General features: G+C 37.3%; 2 protein-coding genes across 5 annotated transcripts in view; one reads left to right on the top strand and one right to left on the bottom strand.

Annotated features, from left to right (window-relative positions):
• LOC138713674 (26S proteasome non-ATPase regulatory subunit 10-like) overlaps positions 1–3,835 on the bottom strand; it is a 340,028-nt gene extending 336,193 nt beyond the window's left edge. Inside the window, exon 1 of one of the 3 annotated variants that reach the window (XM_069845957.1) lies at positions 3,627–3,835. The gene's annotated coding sequence lies outside the window, so the exon portion shown is untranslated. The remainder of the gene's footprint in view (positions 1–3,626) is intronic. The other 2 variants (XM_069845947.1, XM_069845965.1) reach the window with 2 other exon arrangements.
• Positions 1–17,834, top strand: part of LOC138713499 (golgin subfamily A member 6-like protein 24) — a 588,053-nt gene that overhangs the window by 169,634 nt on the left and 400,585 nt on the right. The window lies entirely within an intron of this gene.

Below are 17,834 nucleotides of genomic sequence, written 5' to 3'. Positions count from 1 at the left end.
CAATGTTCGTTATGTAATGTCTCCTTTATTTAGCATATTAATTATTGATGTTATCATACAATATAGAGAGTGCATTTAAATTGAGGGGGTCATAAGTAAAGGGCTGTAAGTTCCCTTAAGTTATTTTTGAGAAAATGGGATTTAAATATTTAAGCTTTCGTAAAATCGGTGAAATGTTTTATTTAAATTTTAATGTGTGATGCGATTAAAACATCCGTTTGCCACTAAAATTTTAGATACTTTAGCTTACACTGGATGCACTTAACTCATGTTATTACAAATGTCACTAGCATTCCTTTGCTTCTAGCCACCTCAATTCAAAAAAAGCTAATCTGAATTTTTAAACAAGTTGCTGAAAATGGTTGCCGTTCATTACAATGCAGGCTTCAATTCAGTACGCATAATATTAAAAACACTAGTGGCTTGTGCAGCAAATGCTGCTGCAAACTAAGTTCGTTAGACGTTCAAATAAAAATTTTTCAGATTTATTTTCAATGAAGAATACTTGTCTTTTTAATAGTTATTTGCTTCCATAATAATGAAACATACTCCTTCTGAATGGATTTTTTTAGGCCAAATACTTTCTCTTGAACCTATCCAACTTCAGTTTTTGAGTTTCAACGCGAAAACGCAAGTATCAATGTCAGGACGATAGCAGTAGCTATTTCAGGTCATTGTGGATTGTAGGCAAAAGTTAAAAAAATGTCAGGTTTGCTAAGCTTTCGAACAATAGCATTTTCGTATAGCTGCTGCATGTAGAACTTGAAATGTAAAGCGTAAAATCATTTTATCCTACTAAGAGATCTTGCTGAAATGATGTGAGACTACAACATTTTCTAGGCCTCTTATTTTATCAGTAAGTAATACCTTTTTATATATTTTCCTTAGGAACTGTAATTTTTTGCGCTCTCTCGAGCCAATACTGAAGATAATGACACATCAATATCTACACTACACCGCCATTAAGCATATGAAAAAGACCCAACCCGACTTGGTTAATAAGTATAAAAATATTTGATTTTTAATAACAATATTATTATCTTAAGTTTTGTAGTTATATATAGCAGCCACTCAGTAAATTATAGAAATGAAGATCTAAATTAAAATATTCTCTACATTTACTTACATAACCTCAAAACGTTTCACTTTCATGTCATCAATATAGCATCAATATTATGTACAATTAATGAAAAATAGATGCATCATGATATTAACTATAATAATATTTAATTTCTAATGATAATAATGTCATCAAACCACCTCAATTTCGTAGATTTGAATATCCAATACACAGGTGTACTCAGAAAATTATTATACACTGCAGAATCAGTTTTTAATAACAAATTGAATTAAGCTCTAAATATATCGGCAATCCTGCAGGCCATGGCCTTCGTGTAATAGCCTATTGTTTATTGTAGTGTGTGTTTTGTTCTGAAATTCAATCAAGTCGGCCGTGATTCGATAAAATTAGTTCTCAAAACTGACAACAGATCGATTTTGGAAAATAGGAAAATCATGTAGGAAAATTGACATTTCACTGAAAACTACTACTTTTCCGAAAAACTTTGGGTTCCAAGCTTCAAAATGAGGGCCATTTATTAAAATCCGTTCAGCCGTTTTCCCGTAATTTCCATTACCATTTCAAATTGTATATATAGATTTTGAAGCATATTCTCTGAAATTGAATTTATCGTTTCTTGAATATAATTTTTTAGTACGATATTATTAATATAGGTTCTTTCTTATATAGAAAACGCAATCATATTTCTGAAACACACTATACACTGCAGTGTTTACTTCACTGCTTGAAGACTTCGAATGCAACAGCGGCCGTAAGTTTGTGTGTCTGACGGGAGCAAGGACATTAGTGAAGGGGTGAGAGTGAAGTACATTCTGAAATGCAGGTACAATAAAAATGCAAGTAAAAATAAAATGATGTCCCTGTATGTATATATATATATATATATATATATATATATTATATATATTCATTTGTCACAGTTATGTTGTTAATGCTCCCTGTAAACGTTTATGCTTCCATCGTATCCAAAAAAAGAAAGTTTACATTACACTATATGAAGTTGGCAGTTCTCAAAAAGCTCTGTCACTGTCAATAGAGAATCTTGGCGGGCGCTTTGCCGCCTTCAGTGCACACTGCAGTTTTCAACTGAGTTCCCCAAGTCCAGTGCTGCGGTAGTAAGAAGGCAGGCAGTTCCGTGATCTGTGAGTACGAGCGAGTGAGAATCAGCGCATTTCTGTGAATTACACTTGGAATTCCATTTAACTTTCCTCTGGGCATAGCAGTGCTCTCAATTGAGAGGAAGATGGCACATTCTATTCCGAACTTCAACAATAGAGTTAGGCCTATAGACGTTTTTGCTCGCAGAAAGAACCGAAAAATGGAGCTCATCTACAAAAATTAGAAAGGTTAGTGCACATAAATTGGTTTTATATGTTTTTAATTTTCAGGGTTCATCATTAAGGTTGTGCCCCACTTGACAGAATGGCCTTCGGCGGCCACTGCATGGTACAGTACTAAGGAGGCTTTGGAAAAGGAATTTTTATCCAATTCCTCTAATTAACTTTTCCTGCTTTACTGTTTGGTTAACCTGTGGCAGTTTGAATGCATTGTTGTGGTTATTTGAAGCTTTCCTGTAACAAATTTCTTGATTTTCGTGATGGCATTATCTAAAGAGGGAAGAATTGGTATCGTTCTTCATTCTGGTGGGTTCAGCCACAGAAATGCTGCAGCAGACCCACATTCTGGTCTGTGTTCAAATATAACGATAAGCAGAAAGCAATGAAGGAGCGGCCAGAGAGAATGATTGTTGCAATGCTCTGTGACTGCGTAACGCACAGGAACGCCGTGCAGTGGGCAGTCAAACAGCACGACGATACTGGATTCTGAAAGCTTTCGTGACGAAATTTTGTATTAAAAGCTTTCGAATGAGCTTCACTTTCATATGACATGGAGACAAGTATTTAACAAAAGAAATAGATTCGTCCCAGACAGTTAAGTTACACAAAATATGCCAAATTTCTGGCTACCAACATTCTTCAATATTTATGGCCACGCGTCACTCTAAATATGCTAGACTTAAACTTGAAATGGATAAGCTGGCTTAATCGAACTCCAGCAGCCCAGCCTCTGACACATTTCCCTGTACACAGAGGTGGTGGAGGGGGCAATGTTGGAGGGGGTTCCTTCTCTGCACACCGGGTTCGACTCCGAGGCAGGTCGGCTATTAACACGCAACAGATGGCTAATACAATGAGCCGCTTAGCATCTGCCTTCCGTGACGTCATTCTTCAACTGCTCAAATAGCGGGAATAAATGTAAAAATATGTAAAAGTTTTAGTTCACAGCTCAGTGTTTCCATGGTAACTGAAACTAAAAGGAAAATACGTACATTCTCGGAGCTGAAATATTTTATGCTTCCGAAGTGTCCTGCTTAGAGATGGAGAGTGGCTTTGTGACTTGGAGTTTCTGTTTGCGGAGCAAGAGAAATGGGAGAAGCAGGAATTCCAGCCGCCATTCTTTATCAGTTCCACACTGTTGTTAGTCTATATGATGAAGAAGAAGAAGAAGAAGAAGAAGAAGGTGTTGTTACACAGTCAGAACTTACCTTGTGAATTGAAAATGAAGTTATGTTAACACTGAGCGAAACGAAGAACGGTGCTACCAACAGTGACGGAGTTCTGGTCAATTCCCAACACAATCGTCCACAGACTTTGTACACGGAGAGAAAAGTGAAGAAGTTCGAACCAAAAACCACTTGTTTGAAAACGAGAATGAGTAGTGACGCAGCCCTGCTTCTGAGGAGTTATATAGTGCCTTATCTACCGGTTAACAAACACCCAGATAAAGCTGTCAGACAGCTTACACAAGCAAGGAAGAAGAGATAATACTAGTGGTACTTGAAGACAGCCAATAGGAGAAAGGATTGTTATTATTATTGAATAAAGTTGCAGTGTAACGATAAGATAACGCAATGACTTTCATCTTAAAATAAATATTAATAAGATATCAGTAGAGATAAATCACGTGACTGGTACCGCAAGTCAAGAGCTTGTTATCGTGTCCAGAGGTTGCACAAGAATCCACTCACCGTGTGATAAAGGTTCTGTCTTTCGTAATTTATTACTGGACGAAATGTAATTTCTGTGATGACATTTTCCTTCACTCCTATTAGATTTAATAGATTAAAACTCAAACAACGAAAGCAAGGAAATTATGTTTATGTTTATATGAAATCCGATGTCAACAACAACAATGGCCAAAGCCCACACACCACAACTCAGATATAACACTCCTTCCCTCTCGGATGATTCATACATGTTTTCGTAACTGATCTACATTCCGTCGTTTAATATTAATATTTTATAATTTAATTCATAGATAGATTCCCATACATTTAGAAATGACTGCAGCTACAGGTAGGATTTCAGGAGAAGATTTTTGACTAAACACAATTTCCAACGTTAAAAGATTGTCTCACGGCAGAATTATTATTAGACTATCATTATTATTATTATTATTAATTATTAATTATATATTTATTATTATTACTATTAGACCTATTACTGTATTATTATTATTATTATTATTATTATTATTATTATTATCTAAATTAGAATATGCATCTGTTGCGTGGAACTCTATTACTTCTACTGATTCGGCTAAACTAGAAAATATCCAAAAAAAATTCATTTCTCTTTGTGTGTTCAGATTTGTACCCAACTCCTCTACTTTAAATTATGAACTATCTAGTAAATATTTTAACTGTACCAGTCTGTATTCGAGACGTCAGGATATTGATTACACTTTCTTTAATAATGGTATTAATTGTGTCATTGATTGTGATTCTTTTATATATAACACCTGTCTTAGAATTCCCGTGGAAGGTTTTCGTGGTCAAAGAATTTTCTTCACTATATTATTTAAATCCCTTTCTCCAATAGCCAGGTGTATTAAAAGTGCTAATTTGCAAGATCACATTTGATTTTACTTATGCATGATATATCCTTAGTTGTTATTTAATATCTTTTATTATTTGTTCGATACTGTCATTTATTTTGTTGCATTTGGTGAATGATTAATGTTGATTTCATCTCACTGCCATTTTCTGTCATTCATTCTCATTATGATTTGTTCTGTTTTTTTTTTATTTTGTGCTAAACTGTAATTGGCTTTTGTGCTGTTGTTTTCCATATTAATATTCGAGACAGACAGACAGACAGACAGACAGACAGACAGACAGACAGACAGACAGACAGATAGATAGATAGATAGATAGATAGATAGATAGATAGATAGATAGATAGATAGATAAATTATTAATATTATTGAATAATTTCAAGGAAAAATTGTTCCGGGGCCGTGTATCGATCCCGGGACACTTCGCTTAGCGCGCGAATGCTCTACCGACTGAGCTACCCCAGGAACTATACACGACACCGTTACAGTTTTTCCTTTTATATCCACACAACTCACATGAGCTGACACGACGCCAGAACTCAACTGTGAGTGCACACAATACTGTTTGACTTTAAATAGTGGCTTCCTGTTAACGTACCTCCAGTAACGAATGTATTATACAAATCTGGCTTTCAGGTAGTAAGGGTCCCGGGATCGATATCCGGCCCCGGAACAATTTTTCCTTGAAATTATTCAAACCTGCTTTACAGGGAGCCACTACCTGAAAGCCAGATTTGTATATTAATATTATTATTACTATTACTGTTACTATTACTATTACTATTATTATTATTATTATTATTATTATTATTATTATTATTATTATTATTATTATGGAAACCATTTGGTGTGATCTGATCCTTCCCATAAGCAGCTCCCCTGGTGTAGATCCATTGACATTCGTGGCAGTGTGTTGCCTCAGCAAGAATCTTGATAATCCAGCTTCCCAGTGCCTGGTCGATGTTCCAGTCGATATCATATGCATGTAATGGAAGACACCAGCGTAACAATCCAGGCGATACTATTGTTGCAGTTGGACGGTCTGGCCAAATAATCCTAACAATGGTTTATACTCACTGATTATAGTCAATCGACAATCATAAAGAAAATTATGGATTTTTTTAACATCCGCAATGATCGCTAATGTCTCCCGATCGATCCATGCACAGCGTCGCTCCTGACTAGTCAATGTTCTTGAATAATATGCGGTAGGTTTCTCGCATCCTTTTCCTTATGTCACAAAACTGCGCCAATTCCACAGGGAGATGCATCACAAACTAGAACCAATGGCTAAGAAGATCGTAATGAACAAGGACTTGTTTAGATGACAACAACTCATTAACTTCGACATTTCCCCCGTTAAAGTAAGTACAGTGCATATCCCTTTCAGTTCTTCAGTAAAAAATCTTGGCATTCACATGGATAATAATCTCAACTGGGACATGCAAATCACAGAAACCTGCAGAGAAGTATATTCTATTATCCATGTGCTAAAAAGGATAAATGTTCATCGCCCCTCTTGCTTAAAAAAGTCCCTTGTGCAGACACTTGCATTTCCCTATTTCGACTATGCGGACATTTTACTGACTGACCTCTCCAGCGACAACAAAATGAAACTTCAACGTGCTCATAATTTGTGTGTACGTTTTGTAAGCAATGTTCGTAAATATGATCATATTACCCCATCCCTGGAAGCAATAGGTTGGCTTAAACTAGATAAGAAAAGAAATTTACATTCACTTCTCTTTCTCTTCGAAATCTTGAACTCTTCTATTCCTTCGTACCTGTCGTCTCGCTTCACTTACCTTTCTTCCCACCATAATCTGAACACACGCTCTCGTCATGAAACAATACTAACAATACCATCCCATCGCACCTCCTCATACTCATCTTCTTTCACAATAGCCCTGCCAAGACTCTGGAATTCGCTACCTGCTAGCATCAGGGACTGTCGAAATAAAATTGAATTCAAACGAAAACTTACTAGGCACTTGGTCAGTAATTGATTACTTGTAAATAGTTTCTTTAATCTATCACAAAATATTTCAATATTCAGTAATTTCATCACTATACAATTTTGTTATTCTAGATTTAATTTGTAATTCAGTAAATATAAAATATTCTTTGTTTCTCTATGATAAATTATCTAGCTTTAATTATTCAGGTAATCTTTTCGTACTTTGATTTTATTGTAATTGTAAATTTAATACTAACTGTAATATTATTTGTAATTGTAATTGTAAATTTAATACTAATTGTAATTTTATTGTTGATATTGTAGTTGGAATCTCCTGGTAGAGGGGCAGAGAAGGCCTGACGGCCTTATCTCTACCAGGTTAAATAAATAAATACTACTACTACTACTACTAACTTTTCAAAAGATTCTTGATGATTGGATATCCACTGACATCTAGTAGCCTTATCTAGGAGTCTATGCAACGGTTCAGCAACAGATGCTTTATTGGAAACAAACTGATGACAGAAATTAAGCATTTCCAAGATAGTTCAAGCTTTGGGACATTTCTAGGTTTATGCGCTTTTTTAACCGACTCTACTTTTTATTCAGTCACAGAAGTGCCTTCTTTAGTAATCTTGAATCCTAAAAATGCCACTTTATTTTTCTACAACGAATTGACATTGTTCTTTACGTAAGTGAAGACCATTTCACATAAGCGTGTTTATTTAGAATTTCAAAAGGTGAATTGGCACAGACAAAAATCTCGTCAAAAAGCGTAAGAATTCAGTATCGTCATATAAAATGTATTGTCTCAGATCTTGAAATAGCCCGGGTGCAATGAAAACGCCGAATTCTAACCTATCAACTTTAAATGCAAAAAGATGCGTATTTATACTTTGAGCTTTCGCTGTAATTTCATCGACCGACAATGTAAATATGCATTTGCATATGCATGTTTGTAAATATGTCATACAGCCGAAAAGCACAAAGCAAGACGAAACGTCGGCCGCGTTCTCGCAGCGGTCCGCACTAATAACAGCCAATCGGCGCACAGCTCCTCGGCTGACTCCCTCTGGCACTATAAATTAAGGAGCTGGGTACCCTAGCGCTCCTTCCCTGGGGCGGCGAAACCCGAAGTGAGACAAGTGGCCAAGAGGCTTGGAGCTCACATATTCAGTTTTTCACAGCCCCAACTCCCCCCTTGCAAAGACGTGTTTTCACGTACCTTTAAAATTTCTCCTCCCACTTCCCCCCTCTTTCATTCATTCATTCACCCTCAGATATCATTTAACCCTGAAGATGAGGAAGATGAACATCCTCGAAACGTCGGTGGATCACCAACTTATGACCTGGCTGGAAGCCCGAGAAAATTTCGAATTATGCATTTGCTATTCCATTCGTGAAAAAAAAAAAAAATTACCGCCACTTAAAGTGGATAGCAAATGATTTGTATTAGGATTCTGTAGTGAATGAGGAAGTGATGCTTTGTTAAGAGTCTATTTATAATCACCACATTATCCCACCCCATCATCTGGCTTCAACACGGACGACTGGAGTGGACCATCAGCACATCCTACTGGTTCAATTATTTGCAATTTGAGCAGCGATCTAACTCTGTATCAACTTTCTCCTTTAGTCCAAAGGGGGCAGCACGTGCTTTGTGACGAATAGGGGTAAATAATGGATCAACTGGAAGTGAAACAGCAGGTCCGGTGTAACTACCAAGACTGACATGGGATAATTGACTGTAAACTACTAAAAATGATGAAATATCTGTATCAATCACATTTATTGCAATGGTGCAGATAACCAAAGGTTCAGACCGTTTTAAACTAGAAGGTTGGTAGCTGATCTTTCAGTACAATTGCTGTGAGTTCAACAGAGTATTTGCCATAACTAACTGGCATTCTGCAACTCCCTACAACAGGAATTGGTTCTGCTGGTAATCACGAAGCTCTGTCATAAAACGTTCTAACTTAAGGGTACCAGCTGAATTAATCTTATCAGAAACATGCTTGGTAATTATTGTCTATCTTAGGTTTTTCACGTTCTTCCCAACTGTAAGGCGAATGACGACAATCACGTGGCAGATCCTGAGCCACGTCTCGTCAGATTGAATTTCGCTAAACAACATAGTAGGTAGTTGCTACAGCGTCATTAAATAACCAACTAAAATATCTCTTTCTTGTTTTTTTTCATAACACAACTCAGGAAGTGTTAAGGATGATCTGCTATTTGCTGCCCTTACGTCCATATGCCACAGCAGAAGTGAACGATCATCCAACCAGAATTGAGTTATTGTACGGTTAGCACAATGATGCATCCAGCCGCTATAGCTGGTTTTGTAATGTAAACTTCCTTAGTAGATTATAGTCTATTACAGATCGTTCATTGTAGGGTATAAGCTTATTGCTTGTAGTGTTAAGATGCGTTAAGTTTATATTCGCAAACGCCATTCGACTTAAATTTGTTTATTTTTTTTAAATAGAAATTAAAATTCTACGTCTATTTAGCTATTATATCAAATTTCATCGCAAGCTATAACGCACTTTAATTTTCGAGTGTCCTCAAACATTAGTTAATGTAATTCCAGATCCAAATTAAAGCCTGTTGAAACACGTAAAGCACACGGACAGCAAAGCTGAAATTCACATCGTAACTTGAGCTGAGATGCGAACTACGTTCCCTTGTTTATTACATCTATAAGTTGTAAATCAGGACTCACTTTAAATCAGTTTCTTACTTCAGTCGTAACACATCGTCCTCCACGGGTTTGCAAACTACTTGGCTTGTATGATTTAAAGATAACGATATCTTGAATTGTGACTCACCGCATCGAACGCAGGACCCAACCGCACATGTCTCGCGTCAGCACTCACCTAAACACAGCAAAGGCTCCAACCACCACAGACAGACAGCTGTTGTGTGTGGGACACAGTTCAGCCAATCAGAATGTACCTAACCTAAGATTTTTTTCTTTAGGTCTTGTTTACTAATTCTAGGCTACAAAGTACAGTTTCAGACAAAAATAAACACACTTTGATGTACTGTAATTCAGAATCATTGTACGTTGGCTCGGAGGAAAACCAGGGGGTGCGGGGGGGCTGAAAGCAGAAGGCCTCACAAGTTACCGCTGTTTCCTTCGTCCCGCGCAGAGGTAAACACCACATAGTTGCCAGTTCTGTAACGACTTGCAGTGCACGTAGTTTGCATTATCTGTTTAGTGTTCACTGAAATTAGTGAAATATGTGGCACCATGGGAGTCTGTTGCAGAGAGTGAACAACATAGTGATGACAATCATTGTTACAAGAGGGCAGTCATTAGACAAGACAAGCTGCACATATTATAAAGGCAAGGAGAAGGCGAATGTGATTCACCAATTGATAAAACTGTTCGCGCTACAGATGTTTCAAGATCATTACTGAGGGAAATAATTTATATCAATATAACCAAGTATAACACTCCTAAAAAAAGAAATTCAGACTGTATTACAAACAGTTACGTAATCCAAGAAACTTATTGATTTCGCACGTGATATATTACGACGCACCATTATGAATGTTACAACAACCACATACCCCCTACATTGGACATCATTTTATGTGCAGTCCAAGAAATGACACAAGGCACAGATTGCGAATTGCTGTATTGATAAATAAATATATGACTGAATTGTTCTAGGTTATACAATTATGAAATATGTGAAATTTACAAATTTATTATGTTAACTGTGTAGGAGAAAAAAAAACTGTTATTATATGACTGAAATAAATGCACTTTTTCATATTTAGAAAATGGGTCTGAGAGACACAACCCGTGCAGTTACGTAACTTTTCATGACACGTTCACTGGCGGGTTAATAATAATATAATAATAATAATAATAATAATAATATAGTAATAATAATAATAACAGGCTCACAAGAATGACAAATTTTATTAGTGAAAATAAACATAAGTTAGATGGTTTTTAGATTAGTTTACGACACTTATCAACAACTTAAGATAATTTAGCGTCTGAATGAGATGAAGGTGATAATGCCGGTGAAATGAGTACGGGGTCCTGCACCGAAAGGCACCCAGCATTTGCTCATATTTGGTTGAGGTAAAACCTCGGAAAAAACCCCATCCAGGTAACTTGCCCCGCCTGGGAATCGAATCTGTTTTCGCAGCGAGACGCGCTAGACACAGGTGTGGACAACAGAGACAGTAAGTGGGACGTTTAACTGACGTACTCTATTAGATGTTGCAACGCTGCTTCCTTAGTCGCGTGTCTAGTTGTGTAACAACAACCACTGCTTCGGTAGCATACTCTCTTATTGCAACCATCCCCTGTTTTTCTCTGAACGAACATTCAATAGGAAAGAGTTTCAAAGGTGTAGGCCTTATTTTTATTTATTATTAATGTTAAATACATGTCTTCAATTGCCTTTCACATCCCATACAGGCCTATAAACAAGTTGTAGTAATATAAAACACAACTATATCTGTCTCAGCTAAAATTTCCAAATTCGACTCCCGTCCAGGGATCTAGAAACTTCCCAGCCCGCACAGAAACAAGACAAATGAGCAACTCATCCCGCACGCTGATGCAGTGAAGAGGGATAAAATGCGCAATTTAGCCAACATGGCATTCTAGAATGTACGCGGACTCCTCCGCAGTTGTGTCAGCCTAAAGCCAGACTTACACGTGGAAAATAAACAATATGGCGGAAATTGTTACTTTTACTGCAGATAATAACACTGGAATGTCGCACTGTGCTACAAGCTGGATGCGGGTTCGAACCCCGCCGAAGACGACGAATTTTTAAATGCTATGGAATCCGCAGCATGGCTTCATCGGGAGGCAAGTAAAGCTGTGCTCCCCCCTCGTAGATTACAGCACGTGACAGAACCCTGCTCTAGATAGGCCTACAAGGCTGCAGACTACATTATTGTAGGACAGGGACCGTCAAGTGACTACACTCTCGTGCGTACGTACAAACCCTCAAGCCCTGACGTACGGCTGCGGGCAAGGGTAGCTGCTTCCACAGTGGCGGAGCTAAGAACTTGTATGTGAACCAAATTTGTGATAAGAATGTAGGCCTAAATTAATTTCAGCTTTTAATTGAAGCACGCTTTCACTGTTAATTGCACTATACTGAAAGACAGTAGACTACTGTATACAATTTTGTACAGTTAACTATATACGAAACAAATTTTTGCATGTTTGCACAATAATGAAACAAAACAAAATATACACTTTTATACAGATTAATATACTGTTTGTCTTCTTCTCATTGCTATACAATTCAATTAACAAAATAAAACAACAGTACAAACGTTGTTATTCAAATACAATTCTCTAATAATAGTACTTTTTCTTAAACATCAGAGATCCGCTGCGGTTTTTGCAGTTTTCTGTTAGTAAGGAGCTATTTAATTCTCGGAGCTATTGTTTTAGTACCAGCCAATAGCAAACATGCTTTCAATTGTTCATCACTTAGTTGTTTCTGTGACGTGACTTTGTAAACTTCATTAAACAAAACAGTGTTTCGCATACGTAGGTTGTCCCGAACATTTACAACGTTCTTGCAGCAAGATTGTACTGTTTAGGAAACCTTTCTCTTGGAAAACAAGTATAGAAATGGTTAATACTTTTTGTTTTGATACTTATCCTTTAGCTCAATATCGCTTTGTAAATCAAGTATTTCTAATTGTAGTTCAGCAGTAATATCCAGGACACTCACTGAAAAAGATATTGCAAATATCTTAAATTGTTGTTCAAGATCTCTAATATTCTCAAATCTACGTTCGAAACTTCGCACAATTGTTGCATTATTCTTATATATTCTTTCATGTCCAAGGCTTCTAACAGGTTTCCCATGTACATCCATAAATAAGGCAGTTTCATTTCTAAGTGCGAGAAAACGTTCCAGAATTTTTCGACTTCACACTTTACCTCGGTATGGTAGAGTAAATCCCCATACTGTTAATGCCATCAAGCAGAGCCCTGAAGTCCCTGTGATTGAGTCCTTTTGACCTTATGAAATTAATTGTTCGCATAACAACATCCATTACATCGCTAAGGTTCATGTTTTAGCACATAAATATTCCTGGTGCAAAATGCAGTGCACCGGTGCCCCAAGCGACCTCGATAGGCTCACCACTGATAGACTGCAGTGTACAAGTGTACTGCCCGCAGTGGAAGCCGTAAGTAGGCCTGTACGCCCTCTCGCGATCTTGACTCGACTTGGCGGAGCCTGTTGTAGGATATACCAGGCGACGCTGAATTTCGACTGTGAATGTAAGCATTTGTTATTTTGTATATACAACAGATATATATGCCTTTATATACTGAATTATAAGGAACATAAACAATTAGGAACACTGGAAGACCCTGTAAGCAAAGCACGTTTTTCGGTGTTGTTCCATCTAGGCCCTACATAGGAAAAAACTAATAAAAATGAAATAAATAATAATTAAAAAAAAACTTTATAGCGTCTATATATAATTATTTCAATAGATCTAGAACTTATACGCAATGTGTATTTTTTATTAAATTTAATAAGAGAAAATGTTCAGAATTCGAGGTGAATTTTCGTTTGGCCTATGCTATTCCTGCTTACCAGCACCGGTATTTTATACGTTTAACACGATGTGAAAAATACTGAAAGATTATAGCAGAATTGATTTCTGTGTTTATTGTTATTCATTGTATTCTCGGAGTTTCATTCAGGAGTTGGAGCCAACTCTCATACCCTTATTCCAGGTTACCAGCACCGGTATTTTATACGTTTAATACAATGTGAAAAATACTGAAAGATTATAGCAGAATTGATTTCTGTGTTTAATGTTATTCATTGTATTCTCGGAGTTTCATTCAGGAGTTGGAGCCAACTGTCATACCCTTATTCCTGGTTACCAGCACCGGTATTTTATACGTTCAACACAATGTGAAAAATACTGAAAGATTATAGCAGAATTGAAGTAATAAAATAGGAACAATTGTAACACTCACACCACACGAATGCAATTTTTGTCTGTTTCAAAACAGTACAACAACATATTATTTAGAATCAGTTTCAAGTCAGCGCTGAACGTGTTGTTCCGTGTTTTATGTGTTCAGTATTCTATGTGTTTAGCGTTAATTTAATTAGATCCTTATCTGTTTCATAGTACAGGTTTTAGTTTATTGTTTATCAATCGAAGTATTGTTAATATTAAGTTATTTGGTATAAGAGGTGCGTCACAATTTCCAAGATCGTACATTTCTTCAAAAGAAGAAGACAAATAGATCATAACGGTGGGGACCAAAGAACTTTAGGCCTATATAAAACATAGCCTATCGTTTACTTCCTTTTTATCAAAGTTGGGCATTTTCTAATCGATTACCGATTACACAACTTCACAAAAATTAGAGGCTAATATATAAAATAATGTTTCAAAATAGTATACATCCAAAGTCTAATAGGATTAGCTATGTATTTAATTTGTATCCATAATTCAAATTTTTTATGAAAATTGTAGGTCTACATCACAAAATTATGCCACCCCCCCCCCCACATTACAAATTGCATCTACCCTGCCGATAGACCCTAGGTCTAGTTCAAAGACATGACTGAATTCGTAACTAAAAAATAACAGTGCTTGTATGCGTGTCCAGTGATTTAATATGGAAACATCCTAAGCAAGGATGGCACTTTAAGGCAAAAACAAGACTTGCTAGCCTATATGATAAAAATGATTGAAGACATCTCGTAACAAATGAAAGAATAGAAACAGAAATATAACCAAAAACTTTAGATAACATTTTAGAAACACTGGGTTACTGGCTGAAAAGAAACTGCGTACTGGAGGATGCACTGGAAGAAATCGTGAGCGGGAGAAAAGGTTTGGGGCAGAAACAGATATCAGATGATAGACGACATTAAGATATATGGATCATATGCGGAGACTATAAGGAAGACAGAAAATAAGAGAGATTGGAGAATGCTGGGTTTGCAGTCAAAGAACTGCCCTACACAGAAAACTATTACCTAAATGCCTGATTTTTTTTTGACAAATCAACTTTAGTCCTGGATCGGACTTGTGAATTTATTTCCCCCAGTACGTCCAGGGGTGTCAAGAACGCCTTCTGCGACGCCTGGTTCCCAGATATTGACGGTTAAGAAAACATTGGGGTCATAGTGCCCATTTTTGAGTAGCCCTATTGGGTGGTTGGAGCCAACCGTATTGGAGGCTTCATTATGAAGAAGAGACACAGAAAATATGAACAATCCGTCGCTATTTCTTGATTTATTTCGATAAATTCTCTCCAGACAAATCTTGAAGGATATCCGAACATTTCCGGAGTCTTCGAAGCTAATCCACTGAGAGTTGAGGAGAACCCTCGGTGTTATGGGTAGCGATCAAGGACCCGTTATTGTCTGCGTCCAGGCAGAACCTTCTAGCCGGATGAATTTCCGTACAAATGCTGGCGGAGGAGAAATGTAAAATCCTTGCTGTTTTTGGGTGGATATCAACTTTTCTCAGGGATCGGAATTTTGTGAATTTCTTTGCCCGGAGTGCGTTTTTATTGTACACCGCTGTAATGTAACAGTATATGTGACAATGAAACTAGCAGGCACGAGTTCAAATCCAGTATTTGACAAGTTACCTGGTTGAGGTTCTTTCCAGCGTTTTCTTCAATTCGTTAAGAACAAACCATCGTTGATTTTATGAGCTCTGCTATGTGGCAGTACAGAAAATAATTTTTCTGGATGAAGAAATATTAATTAAATGTCAACAGGCCTACACTGATCCTTTATCATGTCATTTACGTTCACCATGGATACCAACGTTTTCTACCAAATTATTTCATATTCTTATCTAGTCCCATTGATTTTTAATTAATTTTTCTTCCTCCTGAAATATTATGTTGTGTCTGTCACATAGCAGGTTTGATAAAATCCACGACGAAATGCTGGGTAACGTTCGGCGTGCATCTGGCTGGCATTATCACCTTCATCTCATTCAGACGCTAGGTAACCATAGCAGTTGTAAACCGCCGTAAAATAAACCGATTAATATAGTCAACTACTGCAGTGTATTTTTTTTTTTTGTTAAACGCGATTTCTTCGAACTTTTTTTTTCAAATCAGTTAATGTGCCCTCTTCCTCAACACATTATGCACACCTGCGTGAAATGTTTACCCCATAATTCAGTTAACACTTCCGTGTTGTAGATTCACCTTTGTTCAATTTTCTTATGCCCTAAATTGTTAAACTTATTTAAAGAAAGAGTTCTAAAATAAAAAAAAATCATATTTTTCTATTCAATATTTACAAACCTAAACAACTTTCCACTTACCAACTCCAATCCTTCAAGGAATTGTTCGTTCGTTTAAGATTTAAACTTCACCTGGCACCGCATAATCATCCTGGCCACCATACCCTACTATCTCCTGGCTTATTTTCCTCATGAGTGATGTTTTATTGCTGTCACTCATGAGGTTCAAACTTCTCTTCGAACTGCTGACTAAACATACATAGGCCTGGGCTAACGTAACTCCGCCTTGCAAGGATACATCCTGCCTTCACCTGCGTAAGATGGGTTATCTAACTTTAGGCGCCCTGAATAATTCCGCTCTGAAGGATGTTGGTACTAGATCAGGACGCGAGGCTGACTGTCAGACACTTGAAAACGGTTTCACGTAGCAACCAGGCCAGCCGCAAAGGGAATGCACGACTGACGCATTTCTGTTCAGCAAAACAATTTTTTTGTCTCAAAAAGAAAAATATGATACTGATAGTAATTTTTAAGTAGGCAATGCTTGAGAATAAGGTCCTTATGAAAAAATTTGGGGACAACAGGGAGGAATGAAGTTACAGGAGAATACAGAAAGTTACACACAGCAGAAATGCATGAACTGTATTCTTCACACAAAATAATTAGGAGTATTAAATACAGACGTTAGACATGGGCAGAGCATGTAGCACGTACCATGGCCTATGGGTGAATACTGAAACGCGTACAAGTTAGTGGGACAACTGAGCCTGGGGGAAAAAGGCTTTTGGGGAGGACGAGACGTAATAGGGAGGATAATATTAAAATGGAAGGCTTATTTGAGGTCTGCAATGATCCTCCGAGTTCTCTAAAATCCATTTGTAAGTACACTCTGTTGTCGGTGCCTTTAATTCTCTACAGAACTAGTTTCCCTAATTTTTTAACGGAGTTCTTCATTCTGATTATGCGGCATCTCAACGTCACGGAATTGCGCAAGCTCTCTTCTGAACATTTTTCGTTGGTCGTCGTCTTCCTCTCTCCGCTTGTGGTCTTATGCAGACGTGGTACGCTACGACTGAAAATAAGGAAGCCACAACCACTGGAAGGGGCTGGTGGAAGGACGGTGTGTTGGGCTGTGCAGTGGCGGACTCTAGTCTGAAGACACTTCTGTTGATAAGTGTCTCTTAAATAACAAACATGTTCAACACGATTTAAAGCATTATCCGTCGTTATAACATTCGTAAATAGGGGATTCTCCAATCTGAAATATTGGAGACCCTATACGATACAGGACACCTGGCAACCTTATTGTAACTGACATCAGGAACGACCTTAATCAGCTGCCAACAGTAGTGAGCATTCAGGAGTTATCTACCCATAAGCAAGTAAACGAACTCTTTAGTGAAACATCATGGAACAGAAGTTGCAGGCCTACCAAATTACAAACTGAAAGTGGAACTGGAAAATATACGTAGTCTAGGCTATAGGTAGGCACTTTGTGTAACATAGGCCTAATATTTTGCGAGGAAGCCTAATATGTTAGCTACAGGACTAAGTTCCTTCAAGACCGTGAGTTTTCTCTCTGAGATTCATTCTCTGTTATGTAGGGCTACGCCGATCGATAGTGGGGGTGGTGAAGAAAATCCACACACA

This window comes from Periplaneta americana, chromosome 2 (assembly GCF_040183065.1).
Source record: "Periplaneta americana isolate PAMFEO1 chromosome 2, P.americana_PAMFEO1_priV1, whole genome shotgun sequence".
Classification (NCBI taxonomy): Eukaryota; Metazoa; Arthropoda; class Insecta; order Blattodea; family Blattidae; genus Periplaneta; species Periplaneta americana.
This window is presented reverse-complemented; position numbering and strand designations above follow the sequence as displayed.